This window comes from Rhinolophus sinicus, chromosome 17 (assembly GCF_057876585.1).
Source record: "Rhinolophus sinicus isolate RSI-liver-muscle chromosome 17, RSI-T2T, whole genome shotgun sequence".
Taxonomy (NCBI): Eukaryota; Metazoa; Chordata; class Mammalia; order Chiroptera; family Rhinolophidae; genus Rhinolophus; species Rhinolophus sinicus.
In genome coordinates, this window is record NC_142517.1 from 88,137,501 (window position 1) to 88,151,794 (window position 14,294).

A 14,294-nucleotide genomic window follows, 5' to 3' on the forward strand; every position below is an offset into this window, starting at 1 on the left:
TTTGAAAAATAGCCACTAAGTATTTCTTCATTCCCACAATTACCACATTTTGTCCATTGTTTTAAAGCACTCAGGTCCTTCAATGTCTTCTCCGACCTATTCCGAAATATATCTTAAAATTTTTTAAGGGGTGTAAATGTCTATTACATTGTTTGTATGCCAGGAACTAATAAAAATAAAAATAAAATATTTTTAACACATTCATACTTCAAATGACTTAAATAATTAACAGAATTAATTTTCCATACTTCCATTAAAATGACTACTTAAGCAAAAGGAATATTAATTACTTGTGAGAAGATATTTTGAGAACTTAGGGTATATTTTGGTTAACACCTGAAATTGTATCATTAACCCCTAAATAGGACTTGAACTCTATTCTCAAGGGGGTTACAGTGGCACTTAAGAGAAAGGCCTAGATTTGAAATAAGATAAAAATAATTAAAACAAATATATGCTAATGTAAAACATATGCTTACTCTTAGGAATTCAGAGAAGAAAGTTGCAGAGAAAGGAAAATTGATCTTACAGCTAGATGTTGAATAGGACATGGAAAAGCAGGGGTTGGGGATAACGAAATAAAATGATTACATACTGCATACTGAAAAAAAGAAAACACAAATCACTTAAGAGTAAAATAGATTAATTTCTTTTTAGTAATTAGAAAACACTCCAGAACCAAGAGGATTGAAATTACCTCTATTTTGTGTTTATTCAGTGAAGATGTATATGTTTATCACCAGAGAAAGTGACAACAATTTTCAAAAACTTTAAACTTTCAGAGATATAAAATTAATTGATTCATTTTCTCATTGGAATTATCTTTTACTTCACTCCCAGGATTTGCTCTTAAGAATCTAGCAGTTGAAATAGTGTAAATATAAGGCATGTCATCCATGAATAGAAGCTACCAGATTAAGGGAAAAATGACAGGCCTTCTACTTCTTTGGATATAACATGTTTTCTTTATCACATGACTCCTGAGAGTACAGTGTTTCTCATTGACCTAGAAAATATGAAACAGGATATAATTAAATAATTTTGTAGACCCCAAGATACAGAAATATTTATAGGAAACAATAACAACAAAAGCAAAAAACAAAAATAATACAAAACAGAATCTCTTTTCCTTGTCCTATCTTTTTGTACTTAGTAGTTCATTCTTTACAACACAAATGGATTTCCCTGTGTCTTCTTCCCTAATTAACCTTAGCATTAAAATTATTTAACAAAAATGCCCTTTAACAAGGCTAGACATGAGAACATTCCTGCCATTCCTGTCAAAATTCAATTCCTAAAACAGTTCACAAAACATGGAGAGTAAAAATCATAAAGACCATGTATCTTTTAGTAGTGGTATTTTCTCACGGAGACTTCTGAGTTCTCAACCTTTCTTCTGTTTTAGTTTTCTGCCTCTTCACATAGGTCACAACTACAAGCCTGACAGAAAAAGAAATGTAGTAGCTGTGATTCTTGGCAAGTCTGCTTGTATTTCACCTTCTTCACATTCTGCCTTTTGTCAGACTCCATCTAAAATCAAATCACTATTGGCCAAGACCATGTCCATACAGAAATTGGAAAGTTAGATGTGTCCAAATAAGATCAAAATTCTGCTTAGTTATAGCAGTTTACATGGCTATGTGAAATATCAGCCCCACGGGTATAAGATACGCTTGCCATGTGCTTGCAGAAATTGGCCCCAGCAAATCTATTTCCCTTCATTCTACCATTAATATCTAAAACCATCAATTTCTATCCATAAAGAAATAAAAGACTACCAATTTGTACTTTCTAATCTCTTCACCTTCTCTCCCATCCCCCAACCAACAGTATTTTTTTCTGTATCTATGAGTCTATTTCTGTTTTGTTTGCTCATTTATTCTTTTCTTTAGATTCCACATATAAGTGAGATCATATGGTACTTACTTTCTCAGTGTGACTTATTGGGTACCGGACTTATTGGGGGGATCACTTCATAGGTCATGTAGATGCCTGACCACTGCATTGTACACCTGAAGCTGACATACAATAATATGGAATGTTAACTATAATTACATATACATATGGTCAATGGGATGTAAAGTACAGCATAGGAAATACAGTCACTGGTATAATAACAGCTATATACAATGTCAGAGGGGTAGTAGACTAGGAGAGGGTTTATCACTTTGTGAGGGGTGTAAGTATCTAATCATAATATTATTTTGTATACCTGAAACTAATAAAAAAGAAACAAAAGGAAAAACGGTAAACATTTAAATATTTTTAGAATTTTCTAATTGACTATGAAACACTTGTAGCGGAAAACAATTATAAGACTAACAGCATATTTTCTTATGTCACTTAGATTAATTTAGATCCTTATGTAAACAAGTCTAGCCATCAGGTAATGTTAGAGTAGATTCTCTATATATTCAGTTGTTGAATATTTCCACAAAAGAATTGCTTATTATATGAGTTTCCCAAAATGTAGCTAAAGATCTCCTCAGAGGTATATACGAAGTTCTCTTCGGTCTACCAAGCCATATTGTATATAGATACATAAGTAAACCATTCCACAAACAGAAAACACCATAAATTTTCCCTGTGTTTAGTCACACAAATTGTTATTGAAGCTCTCTCTGTAACTAGGGACAAAATGTGTACTTTAACAAAATCCTATAAATGTGAACCCAATATGAACAGATGACTGATTCTACAATGGGCCCGAAACATGCAGTTATAGGAAATAAAAGTAGAAATATTTAGAATGATGTATATCTACTAAATTTTGCCTTTAAATCCTTCCCTGACTTTCTGTCCTCTGTTGATGAGAGCACATTCTTCTGTATTTTCTCTATGGCCGATGTGTTGATTTTCGATGAGGCTGTGTGTCAAAATTTCAGTTCTGTGTATGAAAACCTCTTTACGGACAAAACAATACCTCTGTACTATTGTTAATATAAAGATAAAACATGAAATACCCAGCTCTTGGGTAGATCTGCTATTTCTGCATGCCCTCTGGGGGCAAATTTGCACGCAGCTGTGTACCCAGGTTTCTCGTTCTATCCCTCTGCGCCAGGGGTGTATCCTTCCCAATTGGGCTGGACTTAGACATGATCATATCTGCCTGCGCTGCTTCTTACTACAGGTGACCTGACATAGTGTCAACCCCAGGCATTAGCTACCCTACTCCTGGTTTTATATTCTCTGTGGGGTTCAATAGTAATAAGCCTATCTCCTTCCGAAGAAAACAAGAAAACTGCCACAGTAAAGTTACCACTAACGAGTCAGCAAAGGGCAGAGGTATGTTTAAATGACAGCCTGAAACTTTTAAAGACTTGTTTTGGCCATAGCTTCCACCAGAGCACCTGGAAGAGAAATTTTGGTTTGGGTTTATGACATATACCGTTATCAAAGACACCATTTACTATGCCAGAAACAGAGGCTCAGGTCCTAGGAGGAATTACGTGGCAGAGTTGTTGTTTTTTTTTTTTTATCATTTATGCAGTGAAGAAACCTCAGACTAGAGCCATAACTGTAGCTTCTTTACAAAACGCAAATAACTAAAACATGATTTCTGCTAGTCAAACTACCCTTTGATATACTTTTGCATCCTGTTTGTTTGTGGAAAAGTAGGCTGGAAGAGTTCCATCTGGAGACTCATCTGGTTTGGGGAAAGGACATAATTCAACTAAGAGCAGAACTTCATCTTCTGGTAGCCATAATCCATAAAAGGAGAGCTAGTAACTTTACTAGTCGCTATACTCTTTATAAAGAGGGTCAGACTTAGGTCAACATTTCTGAAGGCAAAATAAGGCAAGTTCTTCCATATTGTTATTTGAGAAGATGATCTAAAAAAAAAAAACAAACAAACAAAAAACACAGTATAAACATAGATCAAAGGCTTCCTGACTGACTTGCTAAGATTTTTTTGAGTTATTATTGACATATAACATATTAGTTTCAGGTGTACAACACAATGATTTGACCACAATAAGTCTAGTTAACATTGATCACCATACATAGTGACACAAATTTTGTCTTGTGATGAAAACTTTTAAGATCTACTCTCAACAATTTTACAATATGCAATACAGTACTATTAACTGTAGTTACCATGCTGCACATTGGACCCCCAGGAGTTATTTATTTTGTAACTGGAAGTTTGTACCTTTTGATCAGCTATACCTGTTTCGTCTACCCACTACCCTCCACCTCTGGCAACCACCAATCTGCATCTATGAGTTTGGTTTTGTTGTTGGTATAGTTTTTTTAGATTCCACATATAAGTGAGATCGTATGGCATTTGCCTTTCCTTGTATGATTTATATCATTTAACATAATGCCCTGATCCATGTGGTTGCAAATGGTAGGATTCCTTTTTTTTATGGCAGAATAATATTCTATTGTATATATACTATATATTCTATATCCATTCAGCCATCCAGGGACACTTAAGTTGCTTTCAATGTCTTCCCTATTGTAAATAATGCTGCAGTGAACACAACGGTGCATATATTTTCTTGAGTTAGTGTTTTTGTTTTTTTTAAAATAAATACCCAGAAGTGGAATTGTTATATAGTATGGTAGTTCTATTGTTAATTTTTTTAGGAAACTCCATAGTGTTTTCCATAGTGGCTGCACCAATTTCCATTTATACCAACAGTACAAAAAGATTCCCTTTTCTCCCAGTCCTCTCCAACACTTATTCTTGTCTTAATGATAATAGTCATTCTAACAGGGCAAGATGGTATCTCATTGTGGTTTTGATTTGAATTTCTCTATTAGCCAGTGAAGTTGAGCATCTTTTCATATATCTGTTGGCCATTTGTACGTCTTTTTGGGGAAAATGTCTGTTCGTATCCTCTGCCCATGTTTTAATTGGATTGTTTGATTTTTTTGCTATTAAGGTTTATGAGTTCTTTAAATATTTTGGATATTAGCTCCTTACCAAATATGTGATTTGCAAATACTTCCTCACATTCAATAGGTTGCCTTTTTATTTTGTTGATGGTTTCTATTGCTGTGCAGAAACGTTTTAGTTTGATGTAGTCTCACCGTTTATTTTTACTTTTATTGTGTTTGGTTTTGGTGTCAAATCCAAAAAAAAAAAAAAAAAAAAAAAAAAAAATCATTTCTAAGACCTATATCAAAGAGCTTACTACCTATTTTTTGTCTAGGAGTTTCTTGGTTTTGGGTCTTACATTCAAGCCATTAATCTATTTTGAGTTACTTTCTGTGTTTGTTGTAAGATAATCGTCCAATTTCATTCTTTTGCTTGTGACTTTCCAGTTTCCCCAACACCATTTATTGAAAAGACTGTCTTTTACCCACTGTATGTTCTTAGCTCTTTGTTGTAAACTAATTGGCCATGTATGTTTTGGTTTATTTGTGGGCTCTCTATTCAGGTCCATTGTCGGTGTCTCTTTTTATGCCAAAATCACACTGTTGTGATTACCATAGCTTCATAATATAGTAGTTTGAAATCAGGAGTGTGAAGTCTCCAGCTTTATTCTACTTTCTAAGGATCCCTCTATTTACAGTCTTTTATGGTTACATGCACATTTTAGTATTGTCTGTTCTGTTTCTTTATTTTTTTAATGCAGAAATTTGTTGTATCAAAACTTTGTATCACCCTGTCTCATGTTCAGAGTAACCTCTTGATTATAATCAGAAAGAAAAGCCTTATCCCTTAATGGCAGCTTTAAATGTAATGATAACAACAACAACAAAATGGTGGTGGCACAAGAGTAGAAGTTCTCAAACCCATGACAAAGTATTATGCTCCAATGAAGGGGAGGAACGACTGAACTGCAAATAAATCTGAGCAACACAGAGACTATAACTTAATCAAAGCTGCCTGACATCAGTTATATATTCTACTTCTCTAACTAAACTCCCTAAAATTTTTGAGTTATATGGCAGGGAAAAAGGAAGAAAACTTTAAAACCCACAAACAAAAAAAAAGTTTGTATAACTGCATTGGAAAAAGTTGACTATTTTCCTGTAGTTTTCATGTATAAACAATAGGTTTCATGCAAATTCCTGTCCTTTAATTATTTGCCTGACTGAACCTCAATATATTTTAGTTATTCATATATTTCTTGCAAGATGCATTAATATAGCAAAAATGTAAATGAAGTACAAATGAAGCAACATATCTCCTGATAATCATGAACTTTAAAACAAATTAAGAGATTATAAATAAAGAAATAGCAAATTATGACAAAGTATAAGACTTTGACCTAAATTTAACAGTGGAACAGCATGTAAAATACCTATAGAGAGTTTTTATTATCAGTCAAGTAATTTGGTTTTTGGTGTTTGGGGAAAGGGAGGATGAAAATGTAAATTTACAGATTTTAACATAATAAGCATTTTCTAATTGCTTTCAAAGAGGGATTTGTGGCTAAGATTACATTTTTTCACAGTTGTATGAATAACTAATTTAAAATATAGGCGAGAGAAAAACAATGATTCCAAGGGAGAAAGAGTCTCACTTTCCAGAATGTGAACTGGGACTTTATTGTTCAAAACTTTGCATTTCTTAGTCTATTTACTACAGGGAATATTAAATAACATGAGCTGAAAGTGACAAAACAGATTTTTGATAAGCACACTATTTTTAAGAAGTGTCTTCTGATAAATTGATGTGAAATCTAAACCATCTTGAAAATGAACTACACTATTTCAAGTAGCTAAGAGCAAAAACGAGACATCTGCCAGAGAGTTGGCAAAAGAGAGAATGACAAGATCAACAGAAGCTGAGTGCCTGCAAGTTGTAAAACATTTTATGACATGATCTAGATGTTATTCTTTTTTCTTTTTTTTTCACTGAAAGATTAAAGGTGATTTTAGCATAGAAAGGTATTTCTGGCAGGAAGGGAATTTCTTAAGATAGTTCTAACTTTAAAAGCCATCAGAGTGAGAGATTGTGTATCTGTAATGGAATCTTCAAAAAGGGAATAATGTATCTTTTTTCTTTTCTTTGAAAATCAAAGATACATTATTTGAGAATGTAGAATAACAGATTTGGGACAGAGAAGGGAGTCTTGTAAATAATACCCAATGTGGAGGTACAAAGGATAAACATCAAACTGAGTTTTAGAACTTCTCATCCTATTCAAGATTCCTTAACCTGTTGTAACTGTGGAATACAAACTATATTTTTCAAAAGTTCTTGGATATCTCACTGCGGTCAGCTGTTAGATCCCAAAGAAGTAACCATCGTCAAGTTGGGGCAGATAACTAACCATAAACTTTCTAGATTCTACCAGACCCTAAAAGTATTCCAAAATACTAAAGAGGTAATGAAACTAGAAAATTGTCTTCCAGATTCATTCCTCTGTAAAATGATATCACAATATCTGTTAATAATATCTATATCACAATATCTGTTATTAACAAAAATGTTATATATGTACACATATATATACATATATCTATATATCTCTATATCTCTATCTCTATCTCTATATACACATATAGACGTATGTATATACAAGTCGTAGAAACTGAACTCTGGCTACCATTAACTGAAAATATATGTCCACCAAAACTCACTCTGTCTCCAAAATTTCTTTTGTAAATATTTGGTACCTTAGCTTGCCACTCTAAACCATCTGAAGCTGCTTCTACATTGTCTCTTTCTAGCTCTTCTGCTTTATGTCCAATAATGAGAGCCCAGTTTTCTTGATTAGTCTGTCTTCAGTATTCTGGGCTTACAGATTCTAAGCCCTCTCTAGAAACGTTAGCAGAGACAGAATACTTACTTCATTCACTATGTGCTTGCCTTCTTCCTCAAAAGGCCAGCTCTTACACTTAGTCTTCATTGTGGATACATAACCCAGTAGACAGCAAGTTGGATCATGCTAATCCTGGACCTTCAGCATGCTTTATAGCAGAAGGGTGTCTGTTTACACAAATAATGATGTCTCTGGTACCTAAGAAATTCTCAAGCAGTTTATGCTCATGCTCCCAACCACTGATGCGTTGTTTAAATCAAGGGCAAGGCATCATGACATCTCCATCCCTAATCTGTCTTAAGGGGTAGGAGTATTCAATATCCCTCAGAGTGCCCTACAATGATTTAATTTATGTTGGTTGATTATAAATTACTATATATCTTAAGAGTAGAAGAGAACTGATGAATAATTTCTATTCATAAAATACACAGCCAGATATCAACATAAATTAAACTTAATTTTGAATATGGGCACCAAAATGTGCCAAAAGGTAAAGAGAATTACAAAATATATTCCTCAGATAGCTCACAATTTTACCCATACCTTGTAATCAGGCACATGATATTTTCAGTAAAAGATGAATAAATATTGAATACAATCTTGTTACGTAACAACTCACAAAGTTAATTTAAGCAATAGCCGTACAGATGAAAAGATCATGTTGAACAGAAGATACTTAAGTTTGGGTTTCTCACAATCACATTCAGAGACGGAGGTTTGGGTGCAAGTCATTTACTTGAGAGTTGATCCCAAAGGTCTTGATAAGAAGGTGCTAATACAAAACAAGAGAAGGAGAAGGGCCAATAAAAGTGTTACTGAACTAGTAACCCCTGTGGGCAATGGGAGCTAAATCTTACTGTGTGTGGAACACACCTTAAAACTTTTCCCCATGTCTCAAGGAAACGGGTATCTATTCACCATTTCCATTTGGTTAAGATTATCTTCCAGATCAGTGGTCAGCAGACTTTTTCAGTAAAGGGCCAGAAAGTAAATAGCTTAGGCTTTGCAGGTCATGTGATCTCTGTCAGACTATGCCACACTGCCACTAAAACATGAAAGTGGTTTTAGAAAACCGTTTAATAAATGGCTGTGACTGTGTTCCTTTTATTTACAAAAATGGATGGTGAGCTGCGTTTGGCCTGAGAGCCACAGTTTGCCAACTCCCATTCTAGACCATTAAGTTCCCTGACCAGCATAGCTGAAGATGATCTTGTAGCTGGAGAATGCCTTCAGGCAGAAAGATGTAGGAAGCCTTGGGCTACTATGGAAATGTCTGTTAAATGACCTCTTGGGAAGGTCAGGGAGTGGAAGTAGTAAGCAGATAAAATTATAAACTTTGAAGTCAGTAAAAGTTTTTAAAAGAAAGCTATAAAACTATGTTGCATTAAGAAAAAGAGATGACATCTAAAATACTATGTCAGAAGTATCTCAAAATTATTTTTAAATGATAAATCTCCTGAATTATAAGGAAAGAAATGATAGACTTTAGAACTTTTTTTTTATCCCTAATGATTCAGTTATTCAGATATCAAAGTGGATTAGTGTGTTTGCTATATTTAATCATGTGAATAGTAGGTAAGAAAATGATGTTTCCAAAAATAAAACAAAACAAAAGGAAAACAGCCATCGCCTGGTTATCTGTTCTGTATCTATACCACATGTAATTGGAAAGATTGCATGCTGTAGTTAGGCCTTCTTAATATCTCTAATAGTAATACATTCTTCTTGCAAGCAACAAATCTTCAATAAATGTATGGGCTATCTTAAAATTTTGTTGAATTCAGATGAAATTGAAATTAGTTAGAAATGGAGGAAAGAAGCTTGAGATCCATCAACAGACTTATCTATCCTTGAATTTAAGCATCTATGATCACATAGAAAGTTGAAGGTAGAAAACAATGATTCAAAAACAAAATCATCATTTAAAAAAGTATAGGCTAAGTAAATTACAGATGTTTTACTATTTTAAACTTAGTATTCACGTTACTGATATTTCACAAAATATCACTTAAAAACAATGGGGTATACATGTATTCCAGTTTAGCCAAATAAAGAAAAGTTCTAGAGACATATTTAGGAAAATTTTAAGACAAATGGGTAAGCAGGTATTGTCATTTTGTGACTTTTCTAATTTGATTTTCAGTTAGACTGTACCTGAAAAACTTTGATTTCTAAATATATCTGTACTAGATATAATTTAAAAATAAATGAACTATCAACCAAAAATGTTTGTAAGGTAATAGTATTTTTACTGTAGTTTTATGAGACTGTAATCGAGTTCACTCATAAGCAACAGGATTATTGCCTCATAAAATAGCCCAGTAGAGCTGCAGTATTATTCCAATTGTGGCACTACAAGAAGACTTGCTAAAAAATGTGTGCAATAACTATGAACATGAACATGTAAATGTACTGAATTTTTTTTCTTTTGCCACTTCAAGGATAACAGTAACAATGCAAGGGTAAGGTTAAAAATCTGCAAAAAAGTTAAGGAATGAGCTCACCCAGAAAAATATAGCCAAATATAAATTATAACGTTGAGAGTAGATATCTTAATAGTGAAAAATAGCTGTGCTCATAATATACTTACAAATTAATGGTTCTAGAAATCCAGTTGTGAGTTTGGTCTGGGACAAAGGTGTTAGTATAATCCGTGTGTTATGCAAGTCTGGTGTGAAAGCAAGAGAACTGCACCTGGTGTTGAAGAATTGATCTCTGTACATCTCTATCTTCGACTTTCATTTGCCAGTAAATGGAGAAGTCAAGAGAGATATTGTGAAAGAGATGCTGCATGTTTAATAAATTGGCGTCTCAGATGAACTCAACATAGAGAAATAGGAATGGAGGGGTAGGTATTTATTTGGAATGTATTTGCTGTTTGGGGGACTAGAAATATCACAATAATTTATTTGGTTTTCTTTGATCATTGCCTACAGATTTTGTGGGTTTTGTTTTTTTAATTAGTTCTCCCAGGGAAAAATGATGTCATGTCAGATGAAAATGGGTCCCTGAATCTATAATTTGCCACGTTATTTCTATATATCGCTTTAAAAATGCAGAGATAAGAAATGTTAATGAGGAAGGTTACGATGATCAACTTAGCACCTATTCTTCCAACAATATCTAACCGCAGTAGGCACAATTCTAACGTGACACCAACAAGCCCTCCCCTTGAGAATTAATACAATCATTGAATAAGATGTGATAGCTTTCTCATAATTTGGTAACTAACCAGATGTCTGAGTTAGTGAAAACAGAAGTGGGCCTTACTTAATTAGGTGAGTCCTTAAAGAAAGGTGAAAAACATCAGAGAAATTAGCCTCCTGGCCTGAAAGGAGAAGTAAACTGCGATTTTGTGAGTTGGGGGCTTATGGAAGAGAGGCTTTTCGGAGCTCAGATTGAACCCTAGCTGATAGAGAGCCAGCAAAACAGAGACCTCAGTAATTATAACCTCAAATAACTGAATTCTGCCAGCTACTTAAAAGATCTAAAAAGAGAACCCCAACTCCAGATAACAATGCTTCATGGCCAAAACTTTGATTTCGGCCTTGTGAGCAGAGAACTTGAGTAACCCCTTAATTCCCAGCCTAGCCTCCTGACTCCAGAAACTGTGAGATGATAAGTCTGTGTTGTTTTAAGCCACTAGGTTAGCAGTAATTTGTTAAACTATGACAGAAAATTACTACATACACCAAGAGCAACACCACTAGAAACCACTTCTCTGGAATACCATGCTAAGAGTAATTATTAGCTAGAATTGGCTAGAATTAATATATTAATCATATATATATATATATATATATATATATATATATGATTACCACAGTGACACATTCACTGAAAAAAAGTCAAATGATACAGAAAATGCATAATTGAAAAAATGAAATGTGCTTTGAAATAGGCTCATTTCTCTCCTATTCTCTTTCACCAATATTCCCAGAAAATGGTTCTTAATCACTGCCTACTGTTTTTATTACTCTAACATTAAAAAAACAAAACACATTAGTGCCACAGTTGTACATATTCTGTTTAACTCAGTTTGTTTTCTAAATGATTATATGCATCCCTTCATTTCTGTTCATCTAGAGAATGTCATTCTTTTTAACAGCTTATTATTGCATGAAAATGCTGCTTGTCACTATTTGCACAATATACGTGAGATCCCAGTGAGGTCCCAATTGAGTCTTTCTCAAGAAATAGGATTTGGATAATTTGAAGCATGCATCCTTAAAAAAAAATCCAGCACTGGTTCCATAAACTCTCAAATGCAGTTGTTACTACAGATTTCCATTTCTTTAATCCACACTCTGTGCTTTCATAAAGGTACAATTATTTTCAGTTTGACCTCAGATAATGCAATAATCCCTTACCACTGGTGAAAACATGATTTTTATAATTACAAACTTGGTTTCATGGATGCTTAATTGTCTATAAAATGGTCAGAAGTTGCAGAGGAAAGAATCCTGTATAATAAATTAGCTTTCAGGCTACAATAGTCATATTTGTTTTGGAAGATGTTGTAAAATTGTGGGGGGAGGGGTGTGGTGTGTGTGTGAGTGTGTGTGTGTGTGTGTGTGTGGGTTGGATTATGAAGGACTTGGAGAGGTAAGAAGCAGGGACAGAGCCCTGTATAAAGAGGAGCGACTAAATCAATAAAAGCAAGTTGATAAAAACTCTACCTGCTCTTTCTTATTTATTTATTTATTTTTTGATTTGCCAAAAATGTTATAATAGTGCAGGAATAGTGGCTTTAAAATGAATACTGTGGTAAACATAGCATGCCACAACAAAAGGGTTCATAACTAGTAATCAAATGAGAAAATACTTTTAAAATACCCACCTTGGTATCAGATCAGCTTAAGTCAACTACTCAGTTTTGAAATATAAAAAGATAAAAATTATACCTTTCCAAACCTATGAAGGGATCAAATGGTGGACTGCAGAACTCAAATGTCAGTATTATGCTACTTCTCCCAGGAGATGTTTTGTGTAAAGTGAAATGAGGTCCTACAGAACATTTTGTTGCCCTGAAGACAATTAGGCAGATTAGAGTCTGGTTCCCTTGGTTCTCATCCCAGCATGGACATAAATAATGTTATATAATTCTAGGAAAGTTACTCATACTTTCTCTCAGCTCCAATTTATCATCAGTAAATTGGGGATAATAAAAGACCTATTGCACCAAGATTTGGTGAGAGCTAAATGAGATACTATTTAGGTCAAGCACTAGTGAAAAGGTTAATTACTATTGTTTTTGTAGTGTTAAGGTGGGTTTGGGTACAGCAAGGATACATCTATCTTCCAAAATATACCTTATTGTAAATTTTTTATATGGACACGCTTGCCTGAACAATAGTACCTCTTTCTTAATCATTCAAAATTTTTATCCCTCCCTTTTTCCCTGTGTATGAATGCTTCCCAGATACGAAAAAAAAAAAAATGAATAAGAAATTTCACTACATTGAATCCCTCCATGTTAAATTGCCAGATATTTTTGCTGTCAATAGATCATTGAAACTTCTATTTGCTCTTTCTTTGCTTTCTTTTTTTTTTCAATTTGAAAGCAGTCAGTTTATTAACTGACCAGATTACAAAAATAACCATGACTGATACACATACCTTCGTTCATCCTTCTAATAAGCCCATAGATCTGGTCTTCCGTGTTGCCAGCATCTCTGCTCTCTACAAAGTGGGTGTTCTTTTTCTTCATTCCATCTCATGCAGAAGGGAATTTGAAGGGCCACAGGAAGTCACCAGCTTTTTTGAAGCATTTTCCCATAGTATAAATCACATGAATCTGATCTTCCATGCATGATGCCATATTTACCTAAAGAGTGATCAATCAATGTGTTATCTGTCAGGACAATTTGCCTTTTGTTGATTTTGCCATAACCACACTTGTGGATTCATTGATTTACTGACTTCAAGTTTGGGTACCCCCATGTAGTATGTGGTTCCACAATCCTCAGCATGTTAACTGAAGCTTTGCTGAACTTAACAAAGGTACCATTGAAGATGTGTTGACAGTAAAGAAGCTGGAGCATCTTTCAGACCTGGGCTCACACATTGATGCCTGTAACGCTAATGACAAATGCTAGTTTGGGTTCCACAGGCACCCAGAAATTGCCAGCTTTTCTTGCTGTCCTAGTTATTCGAATCTCAGTTCTGTATATCTGCTTATATGCTTCTGGATAGTGCGTAGCTTTTTTCTAGATACGAGTAAGCTTCCTCTTTGCTTTCACAGCATCTTTTAGGAAAACTTCTTTCTCAGGCACTTGATCGTTAGCTCTGAGAAATCCCTTCACTTTTTCTTAAGTGTTTCTGACAAAGCAGGAAACTTCTTGTTTTCTGTACCCTCCATAGTTCCAGACAGAAAAGAAGCTGTCTTTTCTGTTTAACACTTGAAACCAACTTTATTGTTTCTCTGGGGACAGTTCAACAGATTCAGTGTGGGATCTGCAAAGAAAAACAACTCAGATGGAGTTGAATAAATGGTATTAAACTCTTCACAACTGTACAGTGCAATAGTCTTTGTACTACAATTATAATAAAATTTGGATAGAGGCT

At 34.2% G+C, this 14,294-nt stretch overlaps 1 pseudogene; it reads right to left on the reverse strand.

Annotated features, from left to right (window-relative positions):
* The window catches only part of LOC109454632 (large ribosomal subunit protein uL30 pseudogene), a 59,979-nt pseudogene extending 45,891 nt beyond the window's left edge, over nucleotides 1–14,088 (reverse strand).
* Between the last annotated feature and the right edge of the window lie 206 nt (nucleotides 14,089–14,294).